Source organism: Ambystoma mexicanum, chromosome 1q, assembly GCF_040938575.1.
Source record: "Ambystoma mexicanum isolate Mex_15411 chromosome 1q, UKY_AmexF1_1, whole genome shotgun sequence".
Classification (NCBI taxonomy): Eukaryota; Metazoa; Chordata; class Amphibia; order Caudata; family Ambystomatidae; genus Ambystoma; species Ambystoma mexicanum.
In genome coordinates this window covers 1,009,660,149-1,009,678,352 of record NC_090922.1, presented here as the reverse complement: position 1 = coordinate 1,009,678,352, position 18,204 = coordinate 1,009,660,149, and the positions used below count along the sequence as shown (strand labels likewise).

Sequence of the window (18,204 nt, the reverse complement as noted above, 5' to 3'; positions counted from 1 at the left end):
GCAAAAGAGCTGAAGGGCTCTAAGGTAGAGGGAATTAAGCACTTGTTTGAGAAATCTCCCTAACATGCAATATTTGGTGCAGATTGGTGGTAATGTGTAGAATTGTATAAGGAACCAACTAACAGATGTTCTGCTTTACATATAGAGAGATAATGGGGTGAATCACATTCTGAAATTGTATACTAGTTCTGTCTGGTACAGCCAAATGGCAAATTCTAAGTGCCGGAAACGCGAGTAAATTCCCCTTCCATGGAGTGCCATAATACCAGCAGCTTTTTGCCAGTAGTGTGGCGGATATGTCTCCATCTCCACCCTACCAACGTATAATTGGCCGGTCCGGATAAGTGCATGCACACATAATTGGAGGTTCTTTATTTCCAGACTGGCCAATTTATAATGAGGCCCTATGTCTTCCCCGATGTGAAGAGTTTCCTTCAGGAGAGGCCTGCTGATTAAAATATCATATTAGTTCAGAGAGGACTGCTGGTCAGGATGAAATCAATGGGCCTCATTACGAGCTTGGTGGTAGCCGTGCCTGCTTTACAGGCTCGGCTACCACCAAACTCGCTACCGGCACCACCACCCGCGAATGGGCAATTACCGGCCCATTATGAGTTGAATGGGCCGGTAATTGCCCATTCGAGGGTGGCAACATTGCAGGGCTCCCCAACCCCTTTCAGCCCCATAGGGCAGAATGGGGGTGGGGAGCATGGATGCACCGGCACCGTTGATAACCGTGCTGGTGCAATTATGAGTTATGCTCGCGGGTGCCGCGCAGCCCTCCAGGTCAGACCTGACAAAGTTTTTACAGTCCAGCCTCCAGGCCCGAGTGTCATTTCCTTCTCTGCCAGCAATTCAACACCTCATTTCTGTTGGTGTGTTGCTATGGGTTGGGAAGCAATATTATGGCTCTACCTATCAACTTCCCCTCTTGAGAGACTCCAACATCCACCTGGATGCTTCCTTTCCTTCTTCTGGACTCTTTCTCTACATCTGCAATTCTATTTCTCTCTCTGTTCTTCCCTCTGGCCTGACTCACTCTGCAGGGCACACCTTGGATGTTCTGGTCTCCTCAGACTTCCCCCTCTCTAACCCCCTCACCACTCCTCTCTCCTGGAGTGACCACTTTCTCCTCTCCTACCATCTCTCTCTCTCTACCCCTCAGGCCAAACCGACTCCAGCACTGCCACCAACCTTCTCGATCATCTGACCCATGAAGCACATGTCAATTGAGGCTTTTGCCGCCACTTTCTCTCCCCCTCCTGCACCTCTGGCTGGCCCACATCCTGACACAGCCCTGTCTAACCTCCATTGTTCTATCTCTGACACTCTTTATGTACTTGCCCTTGTCATTAGGATCCACTTGAAGCCCAAAGCCAAGTGCAACTCTTAGTATGACTCATAACTTGTCACCCTTACATGCAAGTGTAGGGTGGCTAAGAGGAAAAGGAGGTCATCAGGAGCACCCTCTGACAAACTGGCCTGCCGCCTGCTTCGAAGGCTGTACCGACTCTCTGTCCACACTAAGAAGAGAGCACACATCCGTGCCTGCATCTCTGCACATCAAACAACCCAGCAAAACTCTCCAAAATCTGCAAGGAGCTGGCCAATCCTGCTGCAGTCTTCACCACTCCTATTCCCTCCCAGGCAGTCGGCACGTCCTTGGCTTCTCATTTCATCACAAAAAAACAGGACATCCTGTCCACTCTCTCCTCCTCTCCATCCTCTTTCTCTACTCCTGGCCTTTCTTGGCCGCCTCTCCTCCTCCCTTCTCTTCCTTTTCTTTGTGCACCCGTGACAATATTTCTAGACAAGTCTGATCTATGAAAGTCTCTTCAAAACAGGTTCATACAAAACCATGAAGGACCAAATTGACACCCTCGCTCCAGCCTTGGCCGACTTCCGCTGTCACTCTTTCGCCTTACCCTCCCCGCTGAAGCACTCCCATGTGCACCCTCTCCTTAAGAAACCCTCTGCGATCCCTCCTGTCCGGCTAACTATTGCCCGATCTCCATTACTCCCTTTCTGTGCAAACTCTTGGAAAAACTGTCCATATCCCAGCTTAACCTTAACACTGAATCTGTCTCCATGACCATCAGTCCGGCTTCAGAGTGGCCAGAATCATGGAAACTGCTCTCCTGAACATCTGTGAAGACCTGCTCTCAAACCTTGACTCTAACCTTGCTTCTATCCTTATCCTCCTCAATCTCTCTTCTGCTTTTGATACTATCAACCATATCATCCTGCCAAACCCTCTCTGTGATAACCTGGGTATCACTGATCAGGCATTGGCCTGGCTGTCCTCTGTTCTCTTTGATAGACACTCCCAAGTCCAACTTTGGTTCTTCCTCTCTTCTATCTCTCTCCCTACCTGTGGTGTTCCCCAGGGGTCTAATCTTTCTCCCTGGTTGTTCAACCAATACCTGGCACCTCTCGCCCACCGCATAGCTGCTCTCTGTTCCAGCCTTAAGTGCTATGCGGATAATACCCAGCTCTCTTTCAGGCTTTGTTCAGCTGCCTCTTCTCCCTCTCTCTTCCCGGATTGTCTGTCCGCAATTCAGGAGTGGTGTCCCGCCAATGATCTCTGCCTTAATGTCAGTAAGACAGAGATCCTCCTCATAGGATCACCAGCTCCTTCCTTTCCTCTCACTCGCTGGCTGGCCACACTGGGCCCTCTTCCTGCTCCTGCCTGTGAGGCTAACATCCTCGGGGTCATCTTCGACTCCACACTCTCCTTCTCTCCTCACATCTCTGACGTCTCTAAGAAGTCAAACTACCAGCTGCACCTCCTAAGAGGTATTCTTCCTTACCTCACTTTCCCAGAGAAGCTTGCTGTTTCCAGAGCTCTGATCTTCGCTAGGCTGGACCACTGCAACAGCCTCTTTCTAAATCTACCTGCCTCTACTCTCCGTCCTCTACAACTCATCCAGAACAGGACTGCAAGAGTTGTCTTTGGCTTTAAGACCAGGGATCGTTTCTCTCCACCACTGAAATCTCTTCATTGGCTCCCAGTGGCATAAAGGGTTACGTTCAAGACCCTCTGCATTGTCGGGACCTGCAATACCTCCAAATCTCTCTACCTAAGTATCTTCCTACTCCAGCCCTCCTCTCCTCCACCTCCAACTCTTTGAGGGTCAGTCACTTCTCCAACGAAGAGTTGGAGGCAGATCACTTTCTGCGGCTGGAGCCTCCCTTTGGAACAGCCTCCCTGTCTCCCTGAAACCTGAGCAGAACCATCTGCTGTTCTGGATGCACCTCAAGACCTTCCTCTTTGCTTCCACCCTCTCTTTTTTTCTCCCTTGCTGATCTCCTGGCTGATACACGCAATGGTCACCTGGCCACCCTCTGAACTCGGGTCCAGGTCCCTACCTGTCCAGCAGCAACCAGCACTGCCTCTTGGCTCCCGCTGCACTTTTGGTCTGTATCTGTAACCCTACGGCCCCCTCTCTTGCACTTATTAGCCACCCATTTGGCTGCACATCTGAGCACCCGCACTTGCCACCTGTAGGCTGCATTCTATGTTGTTTTCTTGTCTCGCACTTATCCATCATCCCCCTACACTTCTCCTCTCACCTTCCCTTGCAAGTGCTCGATGTGAATGTCACAAGGCCTAGTACAATCGTTGTTTTTGTCTTCCCTCTGTCCCCACCCTTGTTTTGTTGCACCTTGAAACACTTGTGTATCGGCGCGTTATGAATGCCATGTCATATCATATCATAATATCATAAGGCTTCTGGACCCAGAGCTGGTGCATGATTCAGAAAATGTAACATTCATTGCCACCTTCTTTTCCATTGCAATTGTCACCTAAAACAGAACAACATTATAACTTTTTCTTTACAATCAAACTCCTGCCCAATTGGATTTCCTCACTTGCTCTGTGTGCTTCTTATTCAAAGCTGATTTTCAGTCCTGCAAAGGGAAACAGACCCAATGCAAGGGCCAACAGGCTATTTCATTTTTCTGTAACATACTGTGCATTTCATCTCCAACTGAAAAGTTCTCAATTTTAATTAATGTTTGTTGGATTCTTCCTGTTGCACAACAAATTCTTTGTTGTGCTTTGTCAAATAATGTTGAACATATGCTTTTATGGTAGATGTGCTGCATATATTGCACATTTCCTCGCCCATGCGTTGTTTAGATGCTGAGGGGGGGTTGCAGCTCAAATGTTTGTTGCATAAACTGGTGCTATAATCTGTATCCTTTTGTTTGGGGTACATCTCTTTACAATTCTGGCATTTGTATATGCAGTCTTTCATTCCACTGCTTGCTCACTCAGTCATACATGTATTCGGCAAATCTATATTATGTTCCATTGTATGGAAAGCCAAACAAAAAACAATCAACACTTACTAGTTCTGCAAGAAACTGTAGAGAAAAACACTTTTTGGATGAGCTTAAGGAAAGGGTTTCCTTGCTCTAAATATACCACTCGATGTACTACTCTAAATTGTATTTTTGTTGATGTATTGTAGTTTGCACCAGCTACAGGGTTGCAAAGAATTTGAATTTCTGATTTATAAATTAATAAAACCCAGCAATCTTTTCAAGAGTCCGGGTTTGAAAATAAGTAAAAGGCCCACTTTATTTTTGTATTTCTCAATTTCGTGTGCGGTGAAAAGGCCCTTTATTGTGCCCGCTTGACATTCCAAAAGCGATCTTATAAAGCATCTCTACTCAGAGAGCATGAACAATATAGACATACTCCTTTTTCATGTCACGCTTTAAAATGTGGGCACGTTGTTGATGACGCCAGTAGAATTCACAATCCATCTGTGCAACACTGTGATAAGAAGAATGCCAAGACCTTGCTGTCAACCTCTGTGAAATGCTGCATGGAAATGACGGGTTAGTAAGCAGAACTCCGTAATTCCCGATGATATACATGAATGTCAACATTTCCATAAAGCTGGGACACTGAACATTAAAGAATTGTGAGGTCAACCGAGGTCACATCTGAAACTGCTTGTTTCTGAGCACTGTAAGCTGCAATTGAGACAGCTCAAAAGCGCTCAGTGAAACTGCTAGTGAAACTTACCTCAAGCTTTATTTTAAGCACGCAGGGAACTGCAAAAACGAACAAAACGATATGTTAACACTTTGTTCCTTGCTGTAGAATGTCCCTCCCGTAAACTAAGCTGGTGGCCGCCGTGTTTTTTTTACCACACAATCTAAACTTACTTCAAAAAATATATTTTCCAAACGTCAGCAAAAGTGGATGCTTTGCAAGGTAACATTTTGTTTCTTCACAAGTGACTGTCACTTAGCTGGTAGCGTTTCATTAGAGCCTCTTGAAGCCAGCCTGGAGGCACTCCTTATCCTCATGGCCGTCCCCTCTGTGTCTTTTCACTATTCATTTGCTGGAGCTCGGTTGACGTTGTGACCTGATCGTCTGGAGAAAATAGACCATTATACGACGGAAATCACTGAGACGTTGGCACCACAACCAGGCAGATTTTCAATTTAACTCTGGTCTTCAAGGTTTTTACGATTAGCTCATGAAAGAACGTGTTCAGTCTTGATCGTTGAGTTTTCAAACACGACCAGATTAGCCTGCGTGAAAGGAAACTGCTTACTTGTGATAGTTTTACAGTATGTAAGATGGAATGTTTTAATTTGTTATAAACAAACAGTAGAGTCTCATTAATTACAGACTGCTTTCTCTCGATAACCAACAATGAACTGCATCAGTAACATTGATGTAAACGTGAAAAGTGTTTATTATTTCTTTCTTGCAGCAGTAAAGATTTCATTACACGGACGGCGGTGGAGCTATTAGCACCTTGGTCCATGCCGGTAAAATACCGGCACCGCCTTGGTGGAAAGGGGAATTACCGTCCTATTCCAAGGTTGGTGGGGCGGTAATTCCCCCTTCCCCCATTGCCCTTCCCCATTCCCATTTTTGCCCCATTGTGGTACCGTAATTAGCTCCCTGGTCCCTTTGCGGGTTGTTTTTAATGCCTGCAAAAAGCAGGCGTTAAATTCTCCAACCCGCAAAGGGACCTCGTAGAAAGGCGGTAAGGGTTTACCGCTACCAGTAAACCCTTACCGCCTACCGTGTAATGAGGCCCTATGAAAAACAAATGATATTTCTTGTTCTGTACTTGAGAGCTACATTTGTACATAGGTTATTTTTTATTTCAGCTTAAACAACCACACCAACACATGTCCCCACTATTTTGGTTCCAAATGACCTCCTATACCAGCTTCTAAGCGTGCATCCGGTGATGGAATTGTGCATTGCATAGCACTAGCACTGTTGAGGCATGTTGCCCGAGAGATATCCTTCAAGCTCCCAAACTGCAGACCCAGCTTTCTGAGGCTCTGTTTAACATTTCACCACTAGGTGACTCCTTGTCTTGTAACTGTGTCTGAAACTGCTAAACCTGCATGCTCTGACCACAACCTACTTGTCACACTGTGAGAAATAGGAGAGTCTGATGAAGATATCCTTTCAAGCACATCGGCATTCAGGTACACATCACACCTGGTAACGTTGATGCACCTGCGCTTGAGCGCTTGTCAGGTGCACCTGCTATCAAAGTGGAACCAGGGTTCTACCCAGGTTAACCCATCCAACAAATGGATCAACTCCTTAATCAACTAGTATGCTCCAGCAATGTATATACACATAAAGCGAAGAACAATAATGAGCATGCTGTACTTGTTTTCATGTACTGTTCATTATTTAATATTTGTTGTGTTTATGGTTATTTGTCTTTTGATCTTTATTTTGCATGAATCATTTTTTTCAAATTGTTTTGCTTGTCTTTTTTTCATAAACAGAACTTCCCCCCTATTGCCCTGACATGCCATTCAGCCCTCCAATACTCGCTAGCCCCAACTCAACTTCAACATTTTTGGGGAAAATATGAGCAAAAATGGTTTGAGCTGTTTTTGTGCAACCAATAGACCTAACTCCGCTTGTATGTATTTTCTTACCTATTCTCATATTCTTTAATGTATTGTTATACTGAACAACTTAACTAATCACACAACAAATGTTGGATTGCAAGGTAAGCTTGTGCCTGTTTGGATTTGTGACGTCAGTACACTCATATGCGTTCTTTAACCTAAGTATTCTTTTGGTGAACTCCCAATGCTGCTTTCCAGGCTCTTGGCAGTCAATGGGTGAGTAAATATCCAAACAACACCAACACGCTCTCCGTCCCTTGTCACATCCCATATCACTCCTATCTGTGCTCCAATGCAACAGTTTTGGCTTATAGGAGCTGCATGAGCACCCTCGAAGCACTGTACAATTAAAAACCTGCTCAGAGTAAGGAAGAAAAAAGGAACGATGAGTTGGACACCATGTTAGTGCCACTGAAGGGAACTGGCAAAGATGTTCTCTAAATTGTAAGAGATACAGAATAAACTGCTCTTTAATTTGCCCTGAAGCCTATGCTAAGAGATGCAATGTAAACATACTGTATACTGTCTCTTAACTTAGCATAGGCTTCCGAGCAAATTAAATAGCAGTCCATTCTGTATCTCTTGCAACAATTTACAGCACATCTTTTCCAGTTCCCTACAGTATACCATACTTTATTCCCAGTGTCACGGTAAAACTGCATTTTGGCTACGGCTCCCTAGAATCATGCATGGTGGTGACCTGTCACCTAACAGAGAGGCTGCCTTTTCATTGAACCCCACCTTCAGCCATGCACCATACACCATACACCAGGGTAAGTTTCACCTAGCTGCCAACCCGAAGCAACATACTGATAAGTGTAAAAGACACAACTGCAGCCCTTGCCTTGGAAGGGTTATCCACATAATAAAGCATGCTAAAGGCAAATTTCAAAAGTCTTCTTTTTTATTTATTGGATATTTGTAAGGTGCCTATACAAAAAAGGTGTTTCAGGGAGCATCTACACAACAAGGGGGTTGAGGGGCAAATGAGAAAGATAACAATATGGTCCTACTAGGCCTTTTGAGATTCGGATCGTGTAAGTGCAGTAACAAGACTGTTATAAGAAGTGCTAGGGTGGGAAGGGTAGTGCAGTTCAAAGAGGAGAGAGTGCAAGTGAAAGGGGGCATGGAGAATTGGGGAAGAGGGTGACAGGCGATAGGCGGGTGCTAAGCGGAGGCCAGGACAGCAAATGCTAGGGATTGCATGGGGTGCAGGGGGTGAGGGTCCACATGCTAAGTGCGAGGAGGGGGTGAAATCGGCAGGGGGAGGGCTGGTGCCCTGTAAAACTCAGAGGGAACCAAGTGGTCAGTACTGCAGCAGATGGGGGAGTCAGCAGGGAAGGGAGAGGGAAGGAAGAAAAGAAACAGAGGGTCTTGAGGAGCTTCCGGAGCTTCCGGAGCTTAAGGAGATCAGGTTCAAGTCTGAGAGGGGCAGGGAGACCATTCCAGAAGGAGGCTTGAATGTTTGCCTGGGATTGTCTGGGCTTTGGCCTCATAAGCGGTTCAATTTTATTAGCTCTTAGAGCTCTCACAACTTAGAGCTTGCAAAGGCAGTTGAAAAGTCATCCCAAACAAGGAAGAATCGTCCTTCTCGTTGAACGCCTCTATCTCACAGCTGATTGATAAACAGCACCCACTTTTTAAACGTTTCTGCTCACCTAAACCTGCCCTCCTGTCCGCCACTTTAGGTGGACTGGCTACTGAGAGCTACAGTCATCAGCCCATGAAGTACAATTTGCACTGAATTGCATCCCTTGTATACTGCAATGCCTTCTGTAGGAGAAATAATTGGCATCCTCATGGTGACACCTACCCAGCGGATGGCAACACTTCAAACAGACAAATGTTATGAATGTGCATGCCAGAACCTTTTCAGACATTAAATTGGACTATGTAGCACGTACAAACTAGGGAGGGGGGGGATTGCAAAGTGCACACTTAACTGCTGGTTCATTCCTGAGTGCATAATTTGCAAAGACCCTTACCAATTCTACAGTACTGATCCCTTAATGGATAGTGCAGAAAGACAAATCCATCAGTAAACATTCCAATAAGATACCTCAAGTAGCTAAGGTAGATATCTTAATGGAGAGTGTAGAAACCCAAAGCCATCAGCAAATTATCCAATAAGCAACATGGTTCATTCCTGTATTAAGATAGGCCCAAAAGGAACCAATACGAGGAAAAATATGCAATACTGGAGTAGCACCACGTGCACCAGAAAACCCAGCTTTATTAAAAAACAAACAGCTGCTGGGAGAGCATATAAAATACAATCTCACAATAGCAACAGGAATAATAATTTTTTATATCATAACCTTGTCATACATGATGTCACTATTAGCTATTATTATAAAACTTCTATTCTAGTATTGATTTGGATGGTAGAGTATGGTATATATGGTGATCTATAGGGGAACCTCTTAATCATTGATCCTTCTATATCTAATAGTCCCTCCTAGGTAAAACATGTTACAACTAATACATTTTAATTCAGCTCCTTATTGATTGGTGCTGTACTACACTATTCGATAAGAGGAACACAAGGTTATTAGCCAACTTTTAGCTCATCAACTTTGGCCATCTTCATGTGGTGCCAATTTACGTGGTGAGGAAGGAGGGATGGGCGAACTGCTATGATCTAGTTAAATAAAATATTCCCTCACTTCTCAGGCCTCATGCTCTCATTGTCAGTCTGGTCTGTGGCCTTGGTGTGCTGCCCTTGTTTCTGGAAGTACTGGGGAAATGGCAGGTGCACTATCTACTCGTCAAGGAATGAACGGTCATTGTTGGCATCACGTGGTTGAGGACCACTGTTCGGAGCTCAAATTCATGTATTTATTAAATGTGTTATTGTTCTGATGTGTGTGTGTGCTTCCTTTCGGAAGCCACTCGTAGCTCTGCGTATTTATTTGTTATGGGATCACGTGGCTCACCAGTTGCCTGCACCTGACCTTCAGGCATATGTGTGCTTCTCACTGCTACCAACGGAAACTAATAATCTTTAATACTTTTATGCTGTATTCCATGGGAACCGCTATCTGGTGGGGTTTCAGCTTGCTAAGCAGAACACTCTTCAGCGCTCTGACCTTGATGTCTGGGGCTCGTCTAGGCTCTGTGAGGCCTGGAAGTTGTTTTCTAAGTGATTTTATATCAGGCTGCAGTATTTCTGAAATGAGGCATATCTAAATTTGGTCTAAGTAATGGCGGTATAGTGGTTCATTCTCTGCCATATTCTGTCTTCGTCCATTGCATGTTAATGTGCGTGTTCTTCATGTCTGCGTGCAAATATTCAAATGTCCATGTGCTGATATTATTTGTGTCTACGTGCTGATATTTTTCATGTCTATGGTCCTCATTACGGCTTTGTCGGTAGCCATGCCGCAATTGGCGGCATGGCTGCCACCAAAACCGGGTCCAGGTTCCCTGAATGGGGAATTACCGGGCCATTCCGAGTTTGGAGGGCCCGATAATTCCTCCTTCCAGGTACCCGGACCTTCCCCATTCCCATTTGAGCCCCGATAGAGCTCAATTGGAATGGGGGAGGGAGCTAACAACAGGCTGATTACGACCGGCCCATTGTTAGCTCCCTCTTCCCCTCGCGGGACCCGGTAACAATGCCTGGTTTTACTAGGCATCCTTACCGGGTCCCACGAGGGGACCTCGTAATCAGGCAGAATGGTGTTAACGGGCCCGCCACCATTAGCGCAGCCCGTTAACCCAGTCCACCTGACTTGTAATGAGGGCCTATGTGCTCTTTTTGTCTGTCACATGTGCTTGTATGTGTGTGTCATCATTTAAGGGTTCCTTACATATATTATAAATGCAACTACCTGCCGGCTCACTTGTGTCACGCCATCTATCCTACTCTTAACAATAACTACATGGCACTTAGTATTTTGCTAATGGCTAATGTCTACTGCACCCTTCTCAGCTTATACTTCCGTTCGTGATCACGATGGGGAACACGTGGGATTGTTGGGGTCATGGCTACCACTGGTTTAACTATCATTTCCATTACCACAATTGAGTGCATTATTTGCAAAGATCATGTCCAATTCAACAGCACTGGCCTATTAATGAAGAGTGTAAACCCAAATCCATTAGCAAACACTCCAATTAGCAACCCCTGGCAGCAAAGATAGAGACAGGATTTATTTCCATAATGCTGTGCAGAAATGCACAGAGAAACTGGCAGAGCATCCCCACCAGAAAAGTGTGCACCCCACAAACACAGAAACTTTGGGCTTTTTTCGTTTAAGGGTTTTACAGAAGGAGCATTCTACCAAAGAGTCTTTATCATACATTTTGTCAGTTATGTGAACAATGAACATCCGCACAGAGCATACTTCGACCATGAAGGGCATGGCTTTACATCACAATTTGAAACCTGTAAAATTGCACCAGGCCTACCCAGGTTATAGCCCACTGTCTCCAGCAGATCTTTCCATTACATGTAACCTGGTATCAAGCTTGATATTCTTCCCATTTCTGTTTATCAAGCAGTATAACACACCTTCCTTAGTGACACATAGTTTGCCACTGGGCACACCTGCACCTTAAACAGAGACTATCATTATGCTTGCAGGACTTCATGATTATTTATGTATGTGCCAAGCAATCAAATCTCGTACTGCACCACATCCCTGTCCATTGTTGGAACATGATGTGCCTGTTATGAAACAGATGAGACTTTAGAAGTTGAAGGAGAATGTTGCCCCAATGACAAAGAACATCAGATCTCCTCCAGCAAAGACCGTGGTCTTCTTCACTACCCAAGGTGCTGTACTCAGCTATACTGTATGATGTGTGCCTTTCCTCTCTTCACTTATGGTAAACTAATACATACCTGTCTCAGGCAGAAATCATATGGGGGGGTTCAGTACTGTGTGTTGTGTTCTTCTGCCCCTTACATACCAGTACTGTGAGATGTGACCTTCCCAGTTGTAATAGCTCATGCCATTAACAGGTATTATGTCCTCTGTTGACACTAGTTGTGCATAACATTGTCTTGGGTGAGCCATTGCCACTCAACACTAGAGAGGGGAAAGCTATTTGTTGCTAATGCAGACATTTGTGTATTACATGAATAAGCTGACTGCATGCATAGAGTTTTGAACATATGTGTAACTATGCTAAAACAAATAGAAGAATGTTCTCAATTAGGTAATTTATTTTCAAACATATTACGATACCCTTTTAGCCATCAAAATGAATACAAGTCATAGCTATCATTCAACCAATGGAAGCATCCCATCAACAGGTTAGGGAGTAAAAGGAAGTAGGACTCAGCTGCCATCATATACGCAGTGCAAGTCATGCTTCATCATAGGATGCTTCTTAGGGATTTTGATATGATCTATGCACATTGTATCCGCGTTTTCACCATTGGAGAGTGCCACACTGTTGTGGTCTGGTTCTCTTGAATCTCCCTGCATAGCATTGTGCAACACTTGACGTCTGTATTTTGTAACTGTAGTAAGCATTTTCTTTAAGAAATTCCTGTTTATTCCTGCAATGTTTGATCGTTAAGCATGCCATAGTGGAGTATGTTAAATCATTCGATGGTGATTAACCACGAACCTTTTCTGGTAAATTGACTCTACACCTTTTCGTTACTTGTTATTGTGTCCCATTTACTATTGTAGGATGAGGAAGTGACACGTTTAAATTACAAATCAACCCCTGCATTTTTTGAACATGTGTGCGGTTTTCAGTGCATTCAGGTCTATACAATTCCAGAGTATGCTATCCTGGTGCAGGGTGTTTAGATGCTTTGCTCCTCTTTCCTTCTTTTCAGCAATGCATGTAACTATGTCAGTCTCAGATTTCTGGTAATTTCATAGCACCAAGGGACTCTTCACTAGGGACTCTAGTGCTGGAAGACCTTATGCCCCAGGCAAATAAAGTGCACTTGCAAAATGTTCATATAACCTAAAAAAGCTAAAACCCCAAGGGGCGTTTGGAAAACAGTTAATCGTTTAATGAAAACACCATAATGTTCTAAAGAAATCATTCAAAAAGTAAATTGAGTAAATTTAGACAGAAGGCCAACAAAATTAACAATCTTTAGAGCGCTTCTATTTTGTCACTGGAATAACATCTATATAACCTGATCTATTACATTGAACACTATACATACATTAATTTGAACTAACAATACATCTCCTAAAACAAAACATATACACACAATTATACATGCAAAATAAAACCTAATACATGTAAACATATAGTAGAATTACTTCAGAAAAAAAATGATTTTTTTCTTTCATTCACAGAATGATTAAGTATAACTGTCTTTATTAGAGTCTCCAAAATGATTATAAACCAGAGCTGTAGATATAGTGTCCAAAAACTAATAAATAAAATCTGTTACAGTAATGCACATTAATGTGCAATCACATTTGACATAATAAAATCATTGTGTTAAAAGTCCGCAGTTGAATATTTGAAAGAGCACTTGAACTACATGATATCTCTTTATTATCGGAATTTCATGTGCATTATGGACAGGAAGAGAATGCACACCTGGGGATTTTGAAGGTAATAGCTAGTCCAAAGGGAGGGCATAGTCTTTCATCTTTCTGCAACTTATTGGGTGTAATTCGGAGGAGTGAAATCATCTTCATTTCAAGTGCAATTACATACTGTTTTACAAAGTAAAACAAATCATAGAACAATATTTAAAATACATGTGTTTGAATAATCAAAATAGAAGCATACTTATCACCAACAAACCTGCAAAAAATAAGTTTTGGAAATATTTTTATAGTGACTTCCATTTAATGATGTATGGATAAGGGAACATCTCTAGAAGCTGAGAAGGTATACGCAGAACGCAGCACATACAAAATGTATAGAGAAGATATAGTGTGGCAGTCTCTGCACTATAGTTAAGGTGAGTGACATGAGCCACAAGAAATCTGAAAATTCTATTGCTAATACATTTTGACAGATTTTACTGATATTTTCCAAGCAAAAACTTAGTATGGGCTCCCCCAGACTAAAAATGGTGGGAAAGATTTATTATAAAATGAAATTGTTGTCAGGAAAGCAAAAAAAAAAACCTGTTGGCCTTAACCCATTAATTTTCAATAGAGAAAATGTTCTCATTTTATCAAGCCAAAGTGCAAAAATCACTGGAGGGAATTGAACCATATAAGAAAAAACTTGGGCACGAAGCATTTTCTTAATTTCCGGGACAGGTTTGGGGTTATTCTGTTCAGTGATTTTAAAAATATTTGAAGGGGAATGGGGTGCCACCTTCTCCCAAAAATATAGCTATATCTCCCATGGTGATCTGAAGCAGAGAGAGGATTTTCAGAACTGAAAAGTCAGAATTTTGTTTTGCTTGTTGTGAGCGATTACCGTGCTGATATCGGGGAATGTGAAAACAAAAAGTGCAAATACATATATTTAGAGGAGGAAAAAGGTTTCAATCACATCAGGCTAGAGGTGGGAAGGGGGAAAGAGAACATCATGTCAAGTTGGGGGTGGTCTGGGGAGCCAGTTACAGTTCAGACATTTTTGTATTATCAGGGAAATACCGGGATTCTTGCAAGATTACTGCGGTAATAATGCAAGATGCGCTCAGAAACGAAAATGTGCCACACGAAGCAAAGCAAGAAAGGGAGTAATGGGAGAGGGCCAGAGAGGTAGAAATCAACTGAGGTGGGTGGGGATAACTAGGGAAAAGGAAGAATGCACAAGGGGAGCGGTTTTGAGGACTTTTTAATTTGTGAGAGTTATCACTGTAATTAACACGAGAACCGAGAGATTACAAAGGTAATTATCGGGGGAATGAAAAACGAGGAAAAATAAATAAAATGTATCACATCAGTAGGCAGGGGGAAATGGGTCTTTGTGCCAGTTGCCCTGGTCAGTGTGCCCCAAAGAAACCCATCGGTGCAACATGTGCAGCGGCCAAAGCCTATAGCTAGTGGGCCACAAGGAAAACTGTAGGTGGAATGGGCCCTACAGGAACCTATTGGTGCACCATCTGCAGAAGCCGAAGGCCTTGGATAGTGGCCCTTGAATAAACTATGGTATAACAAAACCCTTGAAATTCATTGAAAACACTTTAGTTAAGGGGCAGTTAAGATGATCAGATTTAACACAACAAAACCCTTGAAACTCAGCGGATGTGGGAAGTGATGATCATCTTAACTCAGTATCCCCCCTGTTGCAAAGCCCATGAGCACATACATAACAGATGGTATTCACAATGGGCAACAAAATTAGGGGTCATCAAGATAGCTCAGTGAGATGAGTGCTCACTGCTGCAATCTGTGTGTGATCTGAACATCGAAGAATCAAATCTGGGCAAGGTCAGCTCAGCCTTTCATGCTTCCGAGATCGATAAATGAGTACCAACTCCAGTTGGGTGATATTGTATGTATATGTGTTCTATGTAACGTACTTAGGCTTATGCACTGTATAAATAAAACATCTTTAGACCACAGGGGTCATCAATGTGGGGAAACCGAGTTAAGATGATCATCACTTTCCAATTATTTTAAGCACTGAGGGGAGCTCACATGTGCCATTTCCTCAATAGGTCTCTGTGCAAGTTGCTAATTTGCTGATGCCTGAAGCTACCCACCAGGGCCAACTTCACATTGTATTCCCATCACCCATGCTGCACACCAATTTAAGCTTCTCAAACTCTCATTCCAGATTCCCATGGCAGGATTTTTTCCTAACCATCTGGCACATCTCACTGTACATCATAGTCCATGCTGTGCACTTTGCGCCATGGTTATTTTTCACACTGCCCACAAGTTCATCCCCTTTCACTGCCTATCATTGGCAATTATTCTTACTGCTCTCCTGTGTGAATGACTGTCACTGCTCTAACTCCCTCAGGGTCAATTGTTTTCAAAGAAATGAGCTGGGGGGTAGATCTCTGTCTTCGGCTGGGGCATCCCTCTGGAACAGCCTCCCTGCTACTCTAAAACTTGAGGAGAACCATCTCCAGTTCCGGAAGCACCTCAAGACCTTCCTCTTTTCTTCTGCCTTCGCTCCCCCTCTCCCCTGCTGATCTGTTCTCTCTTGGCACCGTGCACATGGCCACCCTCTGTCCTCCGGGCCCAGGTAACTGCTCACTCTGCCACTCTCCCGCACTGCCTCTGGGCCACCCCTTGCACTGAGGTCTGTATCTGCTCCCATACAGCCCCCCTTTTTCTTCCTGCACTTCTCCAGCATGGGGTCTGGCATGGATTCACATGCTCATGAATATTCCCCGTCGTCAGGCTGGGAATCCTCGGTAAAGAAAAAACCAGTATCAGTTTCGTTTCTGATCTGTCTTTCGTAGTAATAACCAATCACTGGTCTCTGCGTCATACTGACCACCGCCAATGACTGACCTCTACCTAAGCACCGCCTCTGGCAGCCATCTTCGGATTTTTACCGCACGTTCATGTGTTGGGATCCTCGTGCTATTGCTCTCGAGCGTTAGTGCTATTTTTCACGTTTTGTCTCAAAAACTTCGTTTTTTCGGTCAAAAGAGCCTCAAGCTCCACCGACTCTCCATCCGATCAACGGGGACCCGTGTCGGATTCGTCTGCGCCCCTCAAGGGTGAAGATTTCGTCGAGCTACGCTTTTGGAGGACTCCAGTAGCTTCTCAGGCCCGGACATGGCCCAGGAGAAGGGAAGCTCGACGCCCGGAAAGCTGTTCAGGGTCTGCCCTGGATGCCAGCTGCAGAACGTCTTTAAGGAGGACGAACACTCCTTTTGTCTCTACTGCTTACATGAGGACAAGACGCACGTGGAGAAGGACTGTGCATTTTGCGGCAATATGTCGGAGCGGACATGAAGGACCGCCATCAACGTCTCGCCAACTGGCTGGAAGGGAAGAGCCCGTCAGGCGAGAAGAAGAGGAAGAAATCCGAGCGGTCTTCTAAGACCTTTGAGGACGCCCCGGCGACGGGGGTTCAACACAAGGCCAAGCACCGCGAGTCCGCTGGCACCGGGAGCACCGAACGGTCGGGCTCTACGGGCGCCAGGCAGGGCGCACCCTCCCCGGCACCTTCAGCCACGAGCCAACGCTCTGGGTCGGGTAAGAGGAAGGGCGAGCACCCGGCGAAGCTCCTGGAGAGGCCCCGGTCGAGCTCGAAGGCCCCATCGGAGGGGGAGCGAGGCAGTGTCCCCCCCCTCAAGGATAAGGCGGTGAGCGCACCTAAGGTGGTGAAGGCCTTAATCCATCCGGCCAAGCCCTCTATCGAAACTGTCGCGGCGGCCCTGGCTCAGCCTGTGGAGGCTACACCAGTGGTGGCGACCTCGGGGCTCAGAGTCTCCCTGCCACCTCGGAGGGAGTCCTCTTTTGTGCCCATCGATAGGACCCCCGTGAAATCCCCGGCGGGGAAGAAAAAGGGGGGGCAGGGCGTCGTCGTAGATTCGGCTTCAACCTCAGAGGAAGAGCTGATCGAGGTCTTAAGCCACGGCCTTGGCGTGGAAGAAGACCGGCCCGTCGGGATGGATCCCGTCGAGGGTGCCGACGGGGCCCCTGATCGCCCGTCGGATTCCCCTCTGCCAGCGCCGCAAGACAACTCGGCGGCCATTTTGTTGGCTATACAGTCCTTATGCTCAGAGATAAGGACGAGACTACTGTTACGATCAGAGGGCCCACTGTGGTGGAGTGGGGGGCCCTCCTAGATCTGGGCCCTGCGCGCGGGTGGATCGCGCAAGAACAGACACTGGAGACGTCTGCCTGTCCCGGCGCTCCGGCGCGAACTGCCGCCGGGCGTCGCCTTTATTAACTAGCGCGCATGCGCCGGCTCGCGGGCCGCGCATGCGCGTTGCGTGTACCACGTACACAACATCCCTCCTTTTTCCCCTCAAACAACAAAACACTAAACATGGGGAGCCAACGTGGCTCAAAACATTTTATACTTAACAGACTTGATTGCTCAGGCTGCTGAGTCCATAATGAAGTCTTGGAACCTTTGTGGGGGGCGGCGCCCTTCCCTGCGGGGGTATCTGGGCGGCCCCCTTTCGAGGTCCTCTGGCCTTCCAGGATCTCCGGGCGGTTCAACGTTTTCCGGCGGTGCTTCTACCGCCAGCCCTTGGCCGGGACCTCGTTCTTCTTCTGAGGTTGTTGGTCCGATGCGTTTGAAGAAGGACACATTTCTGGTCACCGTCCCACGCGCGTTTGCCACCGTGACCATGGATCCTTTGACGTGGGTTACTCCCATCGGTTGTGTTTCATAAGTCATTGAGAGTTTCCCCTCCGGCTTCCTGTTTCGGACAAGGACGGTGTCTCCTACTGCTATCTCTTTCTCCGGCAG

The 18,204-nt window shown here is 45.5% G+C and overlaps 1 protein-coding gene across 3 annotated transcripts in view; it reads left to right on the top strand.

Moving 5' to 3' along the window:
- ST6GALNAC3 (ST6 N-acetylgalactosaminide alpha-2,6-sialyltransferase 3) overlaps window positions 1-18,204 on the top strand; it is a 1,879,573-nt gene that overhangs the window by 505,778 nt on the left and 1,355,591 nt on the right. The gene's annotated exons all lie outside the window — the stretch shown is intronic.